Source organism: Panthera pardus, unplaced genomic scaffold, assembly GCF_024362965.1.
Source record: "Panthera pardus isolate Hobbes unplaced genomic scaffold, ASM2436296v1 HiC_scaffold_27, whole genome shotgun sequence".
NCBI classification, from domain to species: domain Eukaryota; kingdom Metazoa; phylum Chordata; class Mammalia; order Carnivora; family Felidae; genus Panthera; species Panthera pardus.
Window position 1 is genome coordinate 83,945,376 of NW_026526843.1, and position 17,148 is coordinate 83,962,523.

At 42.7% G+C, this 17,148-nt stretch overlaps 1 protein-coding gene and 1 pseudogene across 5 annotated transcripts in view; both read right to left on the reverse strand.

Annotated features, from left to right (window-relative positions):
• ZNF157 (zinc finger protein 157) overlaps positions 1-17,148 on the reverse strand; it is a 38,141-nt gene that overhangs the window by 10,482 nt on the left and 10,511 nt on the right. For 3 of the 5 annotated variants that reach the window (XM_019417589.2, XM_019417588.2, XM_019417591.2), the window contains one exon: positions 13,599-13,677. The exons of the other annotated variants lie outside the window; for them this stretch is intronic. The gene's annotated coding sequence lies outside the window, so the exon portion shown is untranslated. The remainder of the gene's footprint in view (positions 1-13,598; positions 13,678-17,148) is intronic. 5 annotated transcript variants of the gene reach the window in all.
• On the reverse strand, positions 828-2,795 carry LOC128773898 (60S ribosomal protein L23a-like; annotated as a pseudogene).

The following is a 17,148-nucleotide window of genomic DNA, read 5'->3' on the forward strand; positions in this document are numbered from 1 at the left end:
TTCACCTGTTCCACATGTGCGTGGCAGCCCAAGGCTTTGCTGTGGGAGCAAGGATTCTTGGTATGAGCTATTCCATATATGAGGAGTTCTGGGCAAGGCCTAAACCTTAGAAGAAGAGATAATGTCAGGGCGCCTGGCTGGTTCGGTTGGCAGGGCATCTTTATTTTTAATGTTTATTTATTTTGGGGAGGGAGAGAGAGCACGAGTGGGAGAGAGGCAGGCAGAAAGCGTGGGGACAGAGGATCCGAAGCGGGCTCTAGCTCTACACTGACAGCAGCGAGCCCAAGGCGGGGCTCGAACGCACAAACCGCGAGATCATGACCTGAGCCGAAGTCGGATGCTCAACTGAGCCACCCAGGTGCCCCCAGTCGGTAGAGCATCTTGATCCCAGGGTCACGAGTTCAAGCCCCACATTGGGCGTGGAGCCTACTTTAAAAGAAAATTAAAAAAAAAAATAAGAGCAACTGTTTTGGTCTTGGTGGTGGTGGTTAGACATCTCATTTGAAGGTTATATGTTCATGTTCAAAATAAATCATTAGTGCCTGGGTAGCTCAGTTGGTCAAGCATCTGCCTCTCGATTCTGGCTCAGGTCATGATCTCACAGTTGGTTGGTTCAAGCCCTGCGTCGGGCTCTATGGTGACAGCGCAGAGCCTGCTTGAGATTCTCTCTCCCCCTCCCCTGCTCACTCATACACACACACACACACACACACTCTCTCTCTCTCTCTCTCTCTCTCTCTCTCAAAAATAAATAAACTTAAAAAGAAAAGAAAAATCATTAGAATGGGTCAATTCCCTGGTAATCAAATATTGGCTTCCTTTTATACAGGCTTGATTTGGCTGGTGACTAAATTATTAGTGCCTAGTTCCCTAGGGGAGTCAAATTAGCACCAAAAAAACGTCACTTTCAAATGCACTTGATAGTGGTAAAATGTTCAGCTTCTTCAACTCTTCCGATGAAATCAGTTCTGAAGAGGACAACATGCAAATCCTGAAGTATTTTCAGTTTTTTGGGCTATTGAAGGGTTGGCTACTGAAGCCCCTTTCAGAACAGTGCGTGGAATATAACATCATAAGCCTCCCCACAACCAAAAATGTGTGTATATGTGTTTAAACCAAACCTAAAAAGCTGATAAAGGGCTCCTTAGAAGTAGTATTTATTTCAGGATCGTACTTGCAAACATGGAATAACTTAATTATGGATCTTAGCTTAGCTTAGCTGTTTGTGAGTGCAGAATTATATTTATGCTGCTGTTATATTAGAATAATTTTAAATGCCAGGCACCTGAGTGGCTCAGTTGGTTAAGCATCCAACTCTTGGTTTCAGCTCAGGTCATGATCTCACGGTTTCCTGAGTTCGAGCTCTGCGACGGGCTCTGTGCTGGCAGCACGAAGCCTGCTTGGGATTCTCTCTTTCCCTCTCTCTCTGCCTGTCCCCCACTTGCTCTCTCTCTCTCAAAATAAATAAGCAAACAAAAAAATTTTTTTAAAGAAAAGAGTAATTTTAAAGTCATCTTGATACAAAACAGATGATCATAAGGGAAGGGAAGCAAAAATAAATATAAAAACAGGGAGGGGGACAAAACATAAGAGACTCTTAAATATAGAGAACAGAGGGTTGCTGGAGGGGTTGTGGGAGAGGGGATGGGCTAAATGGGTGAGGGGCATTAAAGAATCTACTCCTGAAATCACTGTTGCACTTCATGCTTACTAAATAAATACATTATTAAAAATAAATAAAGTCCTCTTGAAATAGAAAGCTATCTTTTAAGTGCTAATGCAAAGGCAAATGAAAAACACTTTTTAAACATGCGAAGTATGTTTATTTTTCCTGTAAGAACCATAAATGCTAACAAATTACCTAAAACGGAAGTGACCAATGATTTATGAGCAAGCTGCTTTGGTCAGACATTACAAACTTTGGTATACTCCAGAACGTGTTACTGCACTTGTGAAATTTCTCTTGTCTAACCTAAATTCACATCCCATGGTGATAACATGGTAAATGTAGTGTTATTAAAGTAAGTGAAGACGTTTAAAAAAAACACCATCGTTGTCAACCCCTGGTACTAAACAAAAAACACAGCACCTGATCAGATTACTTGGGATTTTGCAGGGTGCGTGCTCCACATCTATAAGTATTGCTAAGCTCCTATCTACAAAATTACCCCAAAGAAGGTCATATTTGAATAAGATGCTGAAAAAAAGTAAGCAGTCTCAATTGTAAAAAGCAGTAGCTCTTTTTTTTATGGTGAAAAAACTTATATTTAGATTTAGCCAGCTGGACTCAGTTTAGATGATCCCAATTTTGTTGGCAACACCCAAAGCATCATAGTCAGGAGCCAGTCGAATGTATGTCTTCTTTTCCCCATCGGGCCCGATCAGAGTGTTGACTTTGGCCACATCAATGTCATAGAGCTTCTTCACAGCCTGTTTGATCTGGGGCTTGTTGGCCTTGACATCCACAATGAACACAAGTGTGTTGTCCTCTATTTTCCTCATGGCTGACTCGGTAGTCAGGGGGAAGCTGATGATGGCATAGTGACCAAGCTTGTTTCTCCCGGGGGCGCTCTCTTGAGGGTATTTGGGCTGCCTTCAGAGATGCAGTGTCTTGAGCCGTCGGAAGGGAGGTGGCGTGTGGGTCTTTCTCTGTGCAACTGGATGCCTTTCAGCACTGCTTTCTTGGCCTTCAAAGCCTTTGCTTTGGCTTCAGCTTTGGGAGGGGGTGGAGCTTCCTTCCTCGCCTTTGGTGCCACCTTCGCAAAAGGGAACAGTAGCTCTCTTGATGCCTTTGGCCATTATGATCCACACTCAGACATGATTTTGAAAGTGTATGCAACTTGTACTAATGGAGACAGGAGCCCAGTAGGCTCATGAACCAAATGACCATGGTGACAGGGATGGAGGCTATATATGGAACCAGCGACACAGACTCTCACTCACCAAGGCTGACCTGGCCACAGCGACAGCACAGTGGCCAAGGTGCCAGCAGCAGAGACCAACACTGAGTCTCTGACATGGCCCCACACTCTGGGGTTATCAGCCAGCTACCTGGTGGCAGGTGGATTACACTGGGCCGCGTCCACATGGTGAAAATTTTTGTGATCTTGGGTTAGGTGAACGTTTCCCAAATACAGCGCTTAAAAGCAAGATCCATAAAAGAAAAAAAATAGTAAATTAGGCTCCATCAAAATTAATGTCTTGTTTTTTGGCAAAACTCCATGAAGAGAATGAAAACACAATCCAAGACTGGGGAAAGGATTTGCAAATTACCTATCTGATAAAGACAGCATGGGAGAATGGCCTTTTGAAGGCTCAGCTGCAGTTCTAACTAGGTGATAATACCTTGCAGAGCTGAGACGATATCCACCAGGAGGCTGTACAGCCTCGGAATCAGCATCTAATATATGGTACTGTTTCTCCCAGAGACGGGAGTCACGGATCCAGAATTCAGAGGGGGGAAATGGGAACGGCATATCACTGACTATTGCCCATAATGATCAGTGAGCAAAAATGTTCCTGCTCATCCGTGTGACCTTTGTGCTCTGCTGGTATAGAGATCTCAGTTCCAAAGGGATGAATGCTTGGGGCGCCTGGGTGGCTCAACGCTTGGTTTGGGCTCAGGTCGTGATCTCACGATTGGTGAGTTCGAGCCCCACATTGGGCTCCGCGCTGACATCGCAGAGCCTGCTTGGGAGTCTCTCTCTCCCCCTCAAAATAAATAAAATAAATTTTAAAAAACATAAGAGTGATTCCATTTCACTGGAACCTAAGACTGCCACCCAGAAGCTTTGGGCTTCTCATGCCTCTGAAGCAACAGGCAAGGAAGGGAGTTCCCGTGTTGGCTAGGGAGACGGAGTCTGCTGATACACCATGGAGGTATGGAGGCATATGCCTGAAATATAGAAGGCCCCCTGAGGCATGCTGTCCTGCTGTGTGATTAAAGTCAGTGGACAACTATACAACCCAATTCAGGCAACTATTAATAGACGGACTCTGAAGGAATGAAGGTTTAGGTCACCGCACTAAGTAAAGAAGCGTGACCCAGCGAGGTGCCTGCTGAGGGTGACGGGAATATGGGATGGAGAGAAGAATGTATTTATAAATACCAGGATGGTTGCATCATGTTAGACAGAAGGATGATCTTGTTATTGTCTTTATTTGGGGACTGGGTATGGCTTAGGGTGACGTGTGTGGGCGCCAAGTTGACAAGGGCTGGACTGTGATGGTCAGTTTTATGTGTCAAGTGGGCTAGCTATCATCCCCAGGTACTCAATCCAACACTAATCTGGGCGTTGCTGTGAAGTTAGTTTATAGATGTATTTAACATCTACCATGAGTTGATTTTAGTACAGAAGATTATCCTTGATAATCTGGAGTGGGTTTTATCCAATCAGTGGAAAGGCCTTATGAGCAAAACTGGAGTCTCCCTGAAGAAGAAACTCTACTTGTGGATGGCAATGTCTGGCTCCTGCCAGCTTCCACTTTGCCCTTCCTGCTGGCTCACTCTATGGATTTGGGACTTGATTAGCCAACTCACACAATCACTTAATCCAATTTCTTGCAATAAATCTCTTCTTAAAAATTTTTTAATGTTTATTTATTTTTGAGAGAGCGAGATAGTGCGAGTTGGGGAGGGGCAGAGAGAGAGGGAGACACAGAATCCGAAGCAGGCTCCAGGCTCCGAGCTGTCAGCACAGAGCCCGATGTGGGGCTCAAATTCACGAACAATGAGATCATGACCTGAGCCGAAGTCAGGCGCTTAACCGACTGAAGCACCCCAGGTTCCCCATTGCAATAAATCTGTTAATGTACATATACATCCCCTAGTGGCTCTGTTTTCTCTGGTAGAACTATGACTGATACAGGGTACCCAGTTGGGCCTTTAATCCATTGACAAGCAATCCTTATACAAAGAGAAGGCAGACACAAAGGAGAGGGTCGTGTAAAGACAGAGGCAGAAATTATAGTGATACAGCCACAAACCAAGGAATACCCATAACCATAAGGAGCTGGAAGAAGGAGTCAAGCAAGAGAAAAAGCCTAGACTGCCCTGAAGAGACTGTTGGAAGAAATACAGACGTGAAAGGCACTGCTGGAGAGGGCTCAGAAGGAGGTGAAAAAGATGGCAAGGGAGGGGCGCCTGGGTGGCTCAGTCGGTTGGGCATCCGACTTCAGCTCAGGTCATGATCTGGCAGGCAGTTCATGAGTTCGAGCCCCACATCAGGCTCTGTGCTGACAGCTTGGAGCCTGGAGCCTGCTTCGGATTCTGTGTCTTCCTCTCTCTCTGCCACCCCCACCCACCATGCTCTTTCTCTCTCTCTCTCAGAGGTAAATAAACACTAAAAAATTAAAAAAGAAGATGGCAAGGGAAATTTCTATCATCTTAGAGAATACATGCATCACGAACAGAATGGTAACAGACACAGAAACATTAAAGGTGCTTCTGGTGAGGTTTCAGATGAAAATGAGGAACACGTTATTGGAAACGGAAGGAAAGACTATCCTTGTTATACAGTAGAGGAAAACTCGGTAGAATTGTGTTCTATAGTTCTGTGGGAACTAAAACTTGTAAGGAATGACCCTGGATAACTTAGCTGAAAGATTTTCCAGTGAACCATTGAAGGTGTAGCCTGTTTTTGTCTTGCTGCTCATAGTAAAAGGTAAGACAAAAGGAACGTATTGAGTAAGGAACTGTTAAGCAAAAAAAGAACCAACAGTTAATGATCCGGTATATTCTCAGCCTACCCATCTCGCGATGAATGCTAAACTCGGAAAATTCATTGTTGGAAACTAGAGCTGTGGAAAGCCAAGGGTGTGGCCAGACAATCTCTTCCTGAAGAGATTAGGTGTGTGACTCATGGATCCACTGAACCATCTCAGCCAAATCCAGGAATAGAGATGAGACTATCCAGTAAAGATCTTTGGGGGCCCTTCTGTCTAATGAGGACACACACGAGGGAGTCACAAGGCTTTTGTGAACGTTATATGTTCAGAAACACTGACAGCTCGAACTGAAAGGCATGGATACAGGACAAAATGAGAGAACGCTGGGAGCTTCCGGGCTGGTGGACACGTAGAAAGGTGGGGAGACTGATGTGCCTAGAGAGGGCATGGAAGCTCTATATCCCTTCCCCATACCTCGCCTTATGTGTCTCTTAATCTGGCTGTTGGCTCGTTTATCATATCCTTTAATAAACTGGTAAACATTTAAAAAACTGAGACAAGGATGTCAGACTTCCAAAATTTTACAGGCAGGAAACTGGCTGAGGGAGCTAGCTGACTGTAAATGTTTGCCACCCTGCAAGAAAAAAGGAAGAATGACTTAAAAGGCACAGTCAGAACGGAATTGTAGGTCCAGAGGTAGAGGCCAATGGAGCCACTGTCGGCAGTGCAGAGGCTGGAAGTGTTGCCACAGGTCCAGAAGATCAAGAAAGAGTCTGATGCAAGAGAAAGAAACACTGGTGCAGTAACTCAATTCTGTCTTCCGATGGTTCTTCCTTTATAGAACAGCTCCCTCCCAACTCTGATCGAGAAAAAGCACGGCAGTTTGCTGCACAGGCAGAAAGACCAGCTACATTCATGGGACACTCTTCCAATGGAGACATTTGGACACCATGGGGGGCAGTACTTTACCCATGACTTGTCATCTGGATATTGGTTAGCAATTTCTAACTTAGTAATGTTCCTCCTGCACAGACTTATTTGAGAGCATTGTCAGGACACTCAAGTCGTGCACCATCTGGTAACCCAGGAAAAAACTAAAAAAGAACCAACCAGGACAGAGTGTCAGAAAAGCATGGGTAAAGACCTCAGAAAGGAAGGGCAACAGATCAAGGACTCAAGATGATGGTGAAGAGGAAAACACATGGAATGCAAATTCTACTCAACAGAGGTGGTGATGTAGTAAGACTACAACAATATACGCACTAATCATTGTTTCTCTCATGATTTAATTCAACCAAAATTCTACTGGGGGTATTAGAGAGTATACTCGGGGACACGTGGGTGGCTCAGTCGGTTACGCCTCCAACTCTTGGTTTCGGCTCAGGTCATGATCTCAGGTCATGATCTCAGCCTGCTTGGATTCTCTCTGTCTCTCCCCCTCTCTCTATCCCCACCACACACACACACACACACACACACACACACACACACTCTCTCTCTCTCTCTCTCTCAAAATAAATTAATAAACTTAAAAAAATAATATTACACTGTATGGTAACTAACTGGAATATAAAAACATAAAAAAAAATTCTGTTGGGGAAATAGGACTGCTTTATGTTTTCCAACTAATCTAAGTTTATTTATTTATTTTGAGAGAGAGAGAAAGCACAAGTCAGGGAGGGGCAGAGAGAGAGAATCCCAAACAGGTTCCACACTGTCAGTATGGAACCTGATGCAGAGCTCGAACCCACAAACCATGAGATCATGACCTGAGCCAAAGTTAGATGCTGAACCTACCGAGCCACCCACGTGCCCCCAGCTAATCTCTATTTTAAAATATTTCTTTAATCCTGTTTACTGGGTGTGAGTTAAAACACATGAAGCAATGGAACAGAAAACCATCAACAAAATGAAAAGGCAACCTATCGAATGGGAGAAGATATTTGTAAATGAGATGTCATACCCAAAATACATACAGAACTTAAACAACTCAATACCAAAAAAACCCCCGATTAAAACATGGACAGAATGGGGCACCTGGGTGGCTCAGTCACTTAAGCATCCGACCTTGGCTCAGGTCGTGATCTCGCAGTTCGTGAGTTCGAGCCCCGTGTCAGGCTCTGTGCTGACCGCTCAGAGCCTGGAGCCTGCTTCGGATTCTGTGTCTCCCTCTCTCTCTGCCCCTCCCCCACTCACATTCTGTCTCCCTCTATAAAATAAATAAACATTAAAAAATTATTCAAAAAATTAAAAATGGGCAGAGGATCCAAATAGATATTTTTCCAAAGAAGACAGACAGAGGGCCAACAAACACATGAAAAGATGCTCGACATCCCTCATCGTCAGGGAAGTGCAAATCAAAACCACAATGAGATATCACTTTACAGCAGTCAGAATGTCTAGTACCCAAAAGAAAAGAAATAACAAGTATTGGCAAGGGTGTGGAGAAAAAGAAATCCTGGTGCACCATTAGTGGGAATGTAAATTGGTCCAATCACTGTGGAAAACAGTATGGTGGTGCTCCAAAACTTTACTACCACTTTGGAAGACAGTAATTTAATTACTCAAAAAATTAAAAATAGAATTACCATACGATCCAGTAATTCCACTACTGCGTATCTACACAAAGAAAGTGAAAACACTAATTTGAAAAGATAAACGCACCCCTATGTTTATTGCAGCATTATTTACACAAGCCAAGATATAGAAGCAGCCCAGGTGCTCACCCGTAGATGAATGGATAAAGAAAATGAGGTAGATCTATACGTATATCTACATACATACTAGAACACTGCTCAGCCATAAAAAAGAATGAGATCTTGCCATCTGCGATCACATGGATGGGTCTGGAAGGTATTATGCTAAGCGAAATAAGTCGGACAGAGAAAGACAAGTACCGTATGATTCCACTTCTATATGGAACCTAGAAAACAAAACAAACAGACTTGTAAATACAGAGAACAAACTGGTAGTTGCCAGAGTATAGGTGGATGGGGAAATGAGCAAAACAGATAAAGGGGATTAAGAGTTAGAAACCTCCAATTACAAAATAAATACACTACACAGATACAAAGTACGGCATAGGGAATATAGTTAATACTGCAATAATGTATGGTGACAGATAGTAATGTGTAGAACTGCTGAATCAATACGTCATATACCTGAAACTAACATAATGGTGTATGTTGACGAAGTTTTCATTTAAAAGTAAATTATTCTTGGGGCGCCTGGGTGGCTCAGTCGGTTAAACGGCCGACTTCAGCTCAGGTCATGATCTCACGGTCCGTGAGTTCGAGCCCCGCGTCGGGCTCTGTGCTGACCGCTCAGAGCCTGGAGCCTGTTTCAGATTCTGTGTCTCCCTCTCTCTCTCTCTCTCTCTCTGTCCCTCCCCCGTTCATGCTCTGTCTCTCTCTGTCTCAAAAATAAATAAACGTTAAAAAAAAATTAAAAGTAAATTATTCTATAACCTATAATTCTATAACCTATCATCTACAATCTACATATTCCCCTGGGGGGAAGAGAAACCCACTCTAACTCGGAAGAGTCAAAAGATAAACAACTAACTGGTTGCAAACTCCCTGCATAAGGTAACCAGCTGTCAGAAGCCTAAAGAGTCAAAAGGCGTGACGCCAGTAACCTCCATCAGCTTCCTTATGTAGCATTTCGTACACCCAATATCACTATTCTCCTCTCAGATGGTATGCTTTGCTTAGAAGTATGTTACTCTAAAACTTTTTTTGGGGGGGAGTGCCTCAGTGGCTCAGTCGGTTGAGCGTCCAACTTTGGCTCAGGTCATGATCTCATAGTTCGTGGGTTCAAGCCCCACATCACGCTCAGTGCTATCAGTGGAGAGCCCACTTGGGATCCTCTGTCCCCCTCTTCTCCTTGCCTCTCCCCCACTCGCGCTCTCTCTCTCAAAAACAAATAAGCATTTAACATAAATAAATAGGGGCGCCTGAGCGGCTCAGTCGGTTAAGCGTCCAACTCTTGGTTTCAGCTCAGGTCATGATCTCACGGTTCGTGGGTTCGAGCCCCACATCAGGCTCCATGCTGGCAATGTGGAGCCTGCGTGTGGGATTCTCTCTCTCTCCCTCCCCAGCTTGAGCTCACGCTCTCTCTCAAAATAAATAAATAAACTTAAAAAAAATTTTAATAAATAAGCAAAAGAAGTAAAGTTCTGTAATTTTAATCTGAATTGAAAATGAATTCTGTATTTTTCATTGTCTTAAGAAAAAGTACGCTGAGTTCTGCTTCCAGGAAAATACACGTAAATGTACTCTTCCCTAGTCCTCCTGCTAAGTACATCTAAGAACCCTGGACACTATATATAAAACAAAGAAGAGAATTTTCTATGTACAGCATCATGTCATCTGCAAATGACAGTTTAACTTCTTTTTTTTTATTTTTTTTTTATTTTTTTTTTTACATTTATTTATTTTTGAGACAGAGAGAGAGAGCATGAACAGGGGAGGGTCAGAGAAAGAGGGAGACACAGAATCTGAAACAGGCTCCAGGCTCTGAGCTGTCAGCACAGAGCCCGACGCGGGGCTTGAACCCACGGACCTCGAGATCATGACCTGAGCTGAAGTCGGACGCTCAACCAACTGAGCCACCCAGGCGCCCCTAACTTCTTCTTTACCAATATGGATGCCTCTTATTTCCTTTTCTTGTAGGACTGCTGTCGCTCAGACTTCCAGTACTATGTTAAATTAAAGTGGCAAGAGCAGACATCCTTGTCTTCTTCCTGATCTTAGAGGAAAAGCTCTCAACCCTCACACGCCATTGGTGGGAATGTAAACTGGTACAGCCACTGTGGAAAACAGTATGGAGGTACCTCAAAAAATCTGAGGGACACCCGGCCGGCTCAGTTGGTAGAACAGGTGACTCTCGAGCTCAGGGTCATGAGTTCAAGACCCGTGTTGGGTGTGGAGCCTACTGAAAAAAAGATTTCAAATCGAAATACGATATGACCCAGTAATTCTACTACAGGAATGAAGTGAAAATGAAGAAAAGGCAAATGAAAACACTAATTTGAAAAGATACACGCACCCCCATGTGTACTGCAGCCTTATTTACACTAACCAAGATATGGAAGCAACCCAAGTGATCACTAACAGATGAATGAATGAGGAAGATGTGGTACATACACAATGGCGTATTACACAGTCATAGAAAAGGATGATATCGAACCATTTGTGACACGGATGGACCTAGACGGTATTAGGTTAAGTGAAATAAGACCGAGAAAGACAAACGTCAGAGGATTGCATTCATATGTGGAATCCAAACAAAACCCCAAATGAATAAACGAACAAAAAGCAGAATCACACCTATGAATACAGCAAACAAACTGGTGGTTGCCAAAGGGAGGGGGTGGGAGAATGGGCAAAATGGGTGAAGGCGAGTGGGAGACACAGGCTTCTGGTTATGAAACGATGAAGTCACGGGAGTAACAGGCACAGCATAATGGTATCTACACTTGTGATGGGCAGAGAATAATGTATAAACGTGTCAAGCCGCTATGCTGAACACGTAAAACTAATTAATGTAACTCTGTGTGTCAACTACACCCACATTAAAAAAGGCACGGCATAAGGAATACAGATAGCGCCGTATGGCAAAAAAAGGAGGCTAGGCTGGCGGTGAGCACAGCTTGATGTATAAACCCGCTAATTCACTATGGGGTACACCTGAAACTAATGTAACACCAGGTGTCACCTATACTCAAATTAAAAAGTTTAAGAAATAAATAAGATATATCTCAGTAGTCAAAAATAATAATAATTCCTTCCTACCTGTGGTGCTCCCTGTCTGGGTCATAATAAAATATATTTAATTTTAAAAAGAAAATAAAATGAAGAAGACTGTGCCACTTGGAGATGAGGCAGATCAGTGGGGGACTTAAAACTCCAGGAACAACATAGCAGTGATTCCCCTGAGTTTTCTTTATACCACATATATCCCAGAGTAGGTGCTGGAGACGGAGGCAACCCAAAAATTCCAATGGACTAAGAAAGTCTGCTTTATCTGGTCAAAGGACCAGGAAAAGGACAACCTAGCAAGAAAGCATTTTTTAAAAATATTTATTTATTGGGGCGCCTGGGTGGCCCAGTCGGTTAAGCGTCTGACTTCGGCTCAGGTCCTGATCTCACGGTTCGTGAGTTCGAGCCCCGTGCCGGGCTCTGTGCGGACAGCCCGGAGCCTGGAGCCCGCTTCGGATTCTGTGTCCCCCTCTCTCTGTGCCCCTCCCCACTCATGCTCTGTCTCTCTCAAAAATAAATACACTTAAAAAAATTTTTTTTTAAATAATTATTTATCTATTTTGAGAGAGAAAGAGAGAGATAGAGAGCATGAGCGGGGGGGGGGCGGGGAGGGAGAGACAGAATGCCAAGCAGGTTCCATGTCAGCATGGAGCCTGACACGGGGCTCGATCTCGCGAACCGTGATATCACGACCTGAGGTGAAATCAAAAGTTGGATGCTTAAGCGACGGAGCCACCCAGGCGCTCCCAGAAAACTGAAATAATAACCAACTTATTCCAGCCAAGCATCGTGGGAGAAAAGCACGAAAACCTATGGGTCCCGGCTCCATCCCGTCAGCAAAAGCCAAGTGGGGAGCATATAGTTCCACTTCTTTGTGGCTTTGACAAAGTGCTATACCCCCTACAACACTGGAGTGGTATCACAAAAGACAAAGCAGGGAGCTGAGGCTCATCCCTTCTGGGCAGCAAGGAGCCTCCTCACTCAGTGCCGTCAGTGAAGAAACCAGGGGGAGCCTGGACGTCCATCGCAAATCAGCAGTAATGAGGCATCCTTCCCCCGTCCTACCGAGTAGTGGTATCAGAGGTCTAGCAGAGTCAGGAGAGGTGTCTGGAAAGATACAATGGAAAGCTGGAACCCGACGCCTGCCCAGAAGTAACGAGAAGCTCTCTACCTCGGGTTCAAGGGAAGCCAACTGGGAAACCTGGGCTTATTCTGCTGCCTGGTAGTGGTGACATGTCATCCTTTCTTCCCCAGCTGCACTGAAGTTAGAGGAAGCCAGCTAAAACCAGTTTAAATAAGTACCAGAATCTCGTAACATCATATCAAAAATGTCTAACGGTTTCGATGGATAATCACTCATATCAAGAACCAGAAAAGGGGTGCCTGGGTGGCTCAGTCGGTTAAACGTCCGACTTCGGCTCAGGTCATGATCTCACAAGCTTGTGAGTTTGAGCCCCGTATCGGGCTCTGGGCCGGCAGCTCAGAACCTGGAGCCTGCTTCAGATTCTGTGTCTCCCTCTCTCTCTGCCCACCCCCCTGTAAAATAAACATTTAAAAACTAAAAAGAACCAGAAAAATCTCAAACTGAATGAAAAAAATCAACTGCTATCAAGACTGAGGTAACAGAGAAAACTGTCCGATGAAGACTTTGAATCAGCCATCACAAAAACACTTCAATGAGCGCGTCTCAGGAAAACAGGAGAAGATACCAGGAAGACGCAAATGGAGATGTTAGACCTGAAAAATACAATAACTAAAATAAAAAACTCAATGGATGACCTCAACAGCAGAACAGAGGAAACAGAGGAAAGAATGAATGAACTGAAACACAGAACAGAAATTACCCAGTCTGAATAGCACAGACTAAATAGACTGGCGGGGGGGAGGATGTGCCCCAAAGCTCTATAACAAAAGAACCAACATCTTGCCATCAGAAATCAGGAAGGAGAAGAGAAAGAGGTGAGGCTTTAAAAGTACATGAAGAAATAACGAATAAAAATGTCCCAATTTGACAAAACAAATACATTTACAGACTGAAGAACCAGAACAAATCCCAAACAGGATAAAACCAAAGAAATCCACACTAAGATACATTATCGTTAAACTTTTGAAAACCAGAGATTTAAAAAAATACATATTGAAAGCCATGAGAGAGAAATGACACCTTACCTACAGAAACAATTTGAATGACGGCAGATTTCACATCAGAAACCATAGAGGCCATAGGACGTAGCACATCATTTTTCAGCTGAAAGAAAAGAACTATCAACAATGAAAATATCCTTCAGGAATGAAGGAGAAATAAAGACATTCTCAGGCGGAAAAAAAAAAAAATCCTAATACAATTTGTCCCGAGCAGATCTACCTTAAAAAGAATGGCTAAAGGAAGTCCCCTAAACAGAAAATGAAAGATAACAGAAGGAATCTTGGAACACCACAAAGAAAGAACAGATGCAGGAAACAAAAATATGGATAAATAGGGGCACCTGGGTGGCTCAGGTCATGACTGCGGCTCAGGTCATGATCTCATGGTTTGTGGGTTCGAGCCCCATGTTGGGCTCTGTGCTGACATCACGGAGCCTGGAGCCTACTTTGGATTCTGTGTCTCCCTCTCTCTCTGTCCCTCCTTCACTTGCTCTCTCTTTCTCTTTCTCTCTCTCTCAAAAATAAACATTAATAATAACACTAATAATAATAAGCTATACAGGGGCACCTGGCTGGCTCAGTCATCAGAGTGTGTGACTCTTGATCTCAGGGTCATGAGTTTGAGACCCACATGGGGGGTAGACTTTATTTAACAAAAAAATAAAAATAAAAAATAAATAAAAAGCTATACAAAGAGATACACTCAAAAACACTCTAAGTAAATCAAAATGGAATTCTAAAAAATGTTCCCATGACTGACCAGAAGATGGGGAAAAATAAAACAGAAAATGAAACAGAACAAACACAGAAGAAAAAATAAAATAAGACCTAACTTATCATTACTCACATTGAATGTCAATGGTCTAACTGCACCAATTAAAAGACAGAAATTGGAAAAAAAAAATTACACACAGGACCCAAGTGTATGGTATCTGAAAGAAGGTCACTTCAAATATAGCAATATAGGCAGGTTGAAAGTAAAAGTATGAAAAGAGATATATCATGCAAACATTCATCAAAAGAAAGCAGAAATAATGTTAATTATACCTCAATAAAGTTGAACAAAGAAAAGCAGAAGTAGCTATACTAATATCAGACAAAGTAGACTTCAGAGAAAAAAATTACCAGAGACAGAAAGAAGACATCTAATGATGAAAACGCCAATTCATCCAAAGAGACAAATCAATCCTAAATGTAGAAAACAAAAGCAAAAGCTAATGAAACTGGAAAAAAAACAGAAAATGGGCAATTTGGGGGCGTCTGGTGGCTCAGCTGGTTGAGCATCCTCAGCTCAGGTCGTGATCCCAGGGTCGTGGGACAGAGCCCCACATTGGGCTCTGCGCTGAGCATGGAGCCTGCTTAAGATTCTTTCTCTGGGGCGCCTGGGTGGCTCAGTCTGTTAAGCATCCGACTTCAGTTCAGGTCATGATCGCGTGGTTTGTGAGTTCAAGCCCCACATTGGGCTCTCTGCCGTCAGCGCGGAGCCTGCCTCAGATCCTCTGCCCCTCCACTTCCCTCCCTCCCTCTCTCTCTCTCTCTCTCTCTCAAAAATAAATAAACATTAAAAAAAGAGTCTTTCTCCCTCTGCCCCTCTACCCTGCTACCCCGCTTGCATGCTCTCTCTCTCTCTCTCAAATAGAAATTTTTAAAAAAGAAAAGAAAATGAGCAATTTTCCCTGACCACACTGGAATGAAACTAGAAATCAATAATGGAAAGCTAACAAGAGAGCAGAAAGCTAACAAGAGAGGGGCACCTGGGTGGCTCAGTTGGTTGAGTTGTTTCAGCTCAGGTCGTAATCTCACAGCTTGGCTCCTGAGTTCGAGCCCCGCATCAGGCTTTCTGCTGTCACGGCAGAGCCCACTTTGGATCCTCTGTCCTTCTCTCTCTGCCCCTCCTCTCCCTCTCTCTCTCTCTCTCTCTCTCTGTCTCTCTCTCTCTCACAAGAATAAACAAACATTTAAAAAAAGAAAGATAACAAAACAATCTCCAAACACTTGGAAGCCAAATGACACATTTCTAATAATCTATGGTACAAGGAGAAAGTCTCAAAGGAAATTTTAAAAATACAATAAACTAAATGAAAATGAACATACATTTACAATTTGTGGAACACATCTAAAGCAGTGCTGAGAGGGAAGTATAGCACTAAATGCATACATTTGAAAGAGGAAAGTCTCAAACCAAAAATCTAAGGTCCCGGGGCACCTGGGTGGCTCAGCCGGTTAAACGTCTGACTCCTGTTTTCAGCTCAGGTCATGATCTCACGGTTTGTGAGTCGGGGCTTGACATTTCTCTCTCCCTCTCTCTCAAAAAAAAATAAATAAACAAATAAACATTAAACATTTTTTAATAAAAAAATAAACAAAAAGAAAAACCTAAGGTCCATTTCAAAAACCTAGAAAAAGAAACCATATTGAGGTTATGCTGTTTAAGGGTACAAACTTGGAACAGCAAGTGATTATAGGAAACAATATTATAAACTTCAAAGTTGTTCAGAAACTAGACTTAAATTGTTCCCACCACAAAAAAGAAATGATAATTATGTGATGTGATTGAGATGTTAGCAAACTTACAGTAGTAATCATATTGCAACATATAAATGTACCAAACACATGTATACTTTAAACTTACACAATGTTATATATCAATACTTTAATTTTTAAAAAAGAAAAACAATAGGACTAAAATAAACCCAGAGCAAGCAGAAGGAAAGAAATAGAAAAGAGAAAAAAATAGGGGCACCTGGAAGGCTCAGTACGTTAAGCGTCCGACTTTGATTCAGATCATGGTCTCATGGTTTGTGATTTCGCGCCCCTCATCGGGCTCTGTGATGATAGTTCAGAGCCTGGAGCCTGCTTCAGATTCTGTGTCTCCCTCTCTGCCCCTCCCCCATTCATGCTCCATCTCTTTCTCTCTCTCTGTTTCTCAAAAATAAACATTAAAAAAAATTTTTTTTAAAGAAAAGAGCAAAAATTAGTGAAGTTGAAAACAGAAAATAGATAAAAATCAGTGAAATAAATCTTTGAAAAGATCAATAAAATTGACAAATTTTTGGCAAGACTGAAAAACAGAGAAGACACAAGTTACCAAAATCAGGAATGAAACAAAGACTATCACTACAGACCTTGCAGACATCAAAAGGATAATAAAATTATAAATAATTCTTCATATACACATTTGATAACTTACATAAAATGAACTACTTCCTAAAAAAACCCACAAACTATCACAAATTGCCTGAAATGAAATAATTTGAATAGCCCTAGTACTACTAAGGAAATTTAATCCATAATTTAAAAGAAGAGAAAAGAAGGAAAAAAGAAAGAAAGGGAGGGAGGGAGGGAGAGAGAGAGGAAGGAAGGAAAGAAGGAAGAAAGGAAAGGAAAGGAAAGGAAGGAAGGAAGGAAGAAAAAGAAAAGGAAGAGAAAGAAAGAAAGAAAGAAATCAATCAATCAATCAATCAATCAATCACTGGCCCACACAGTTTTCCTGGAGAATTTTGTCAAATTCTTTTAAAGAATTAACACCAATTGCAAAACCTCTTACAGGAAAAAGAAGAGGAAGTAATTCTTC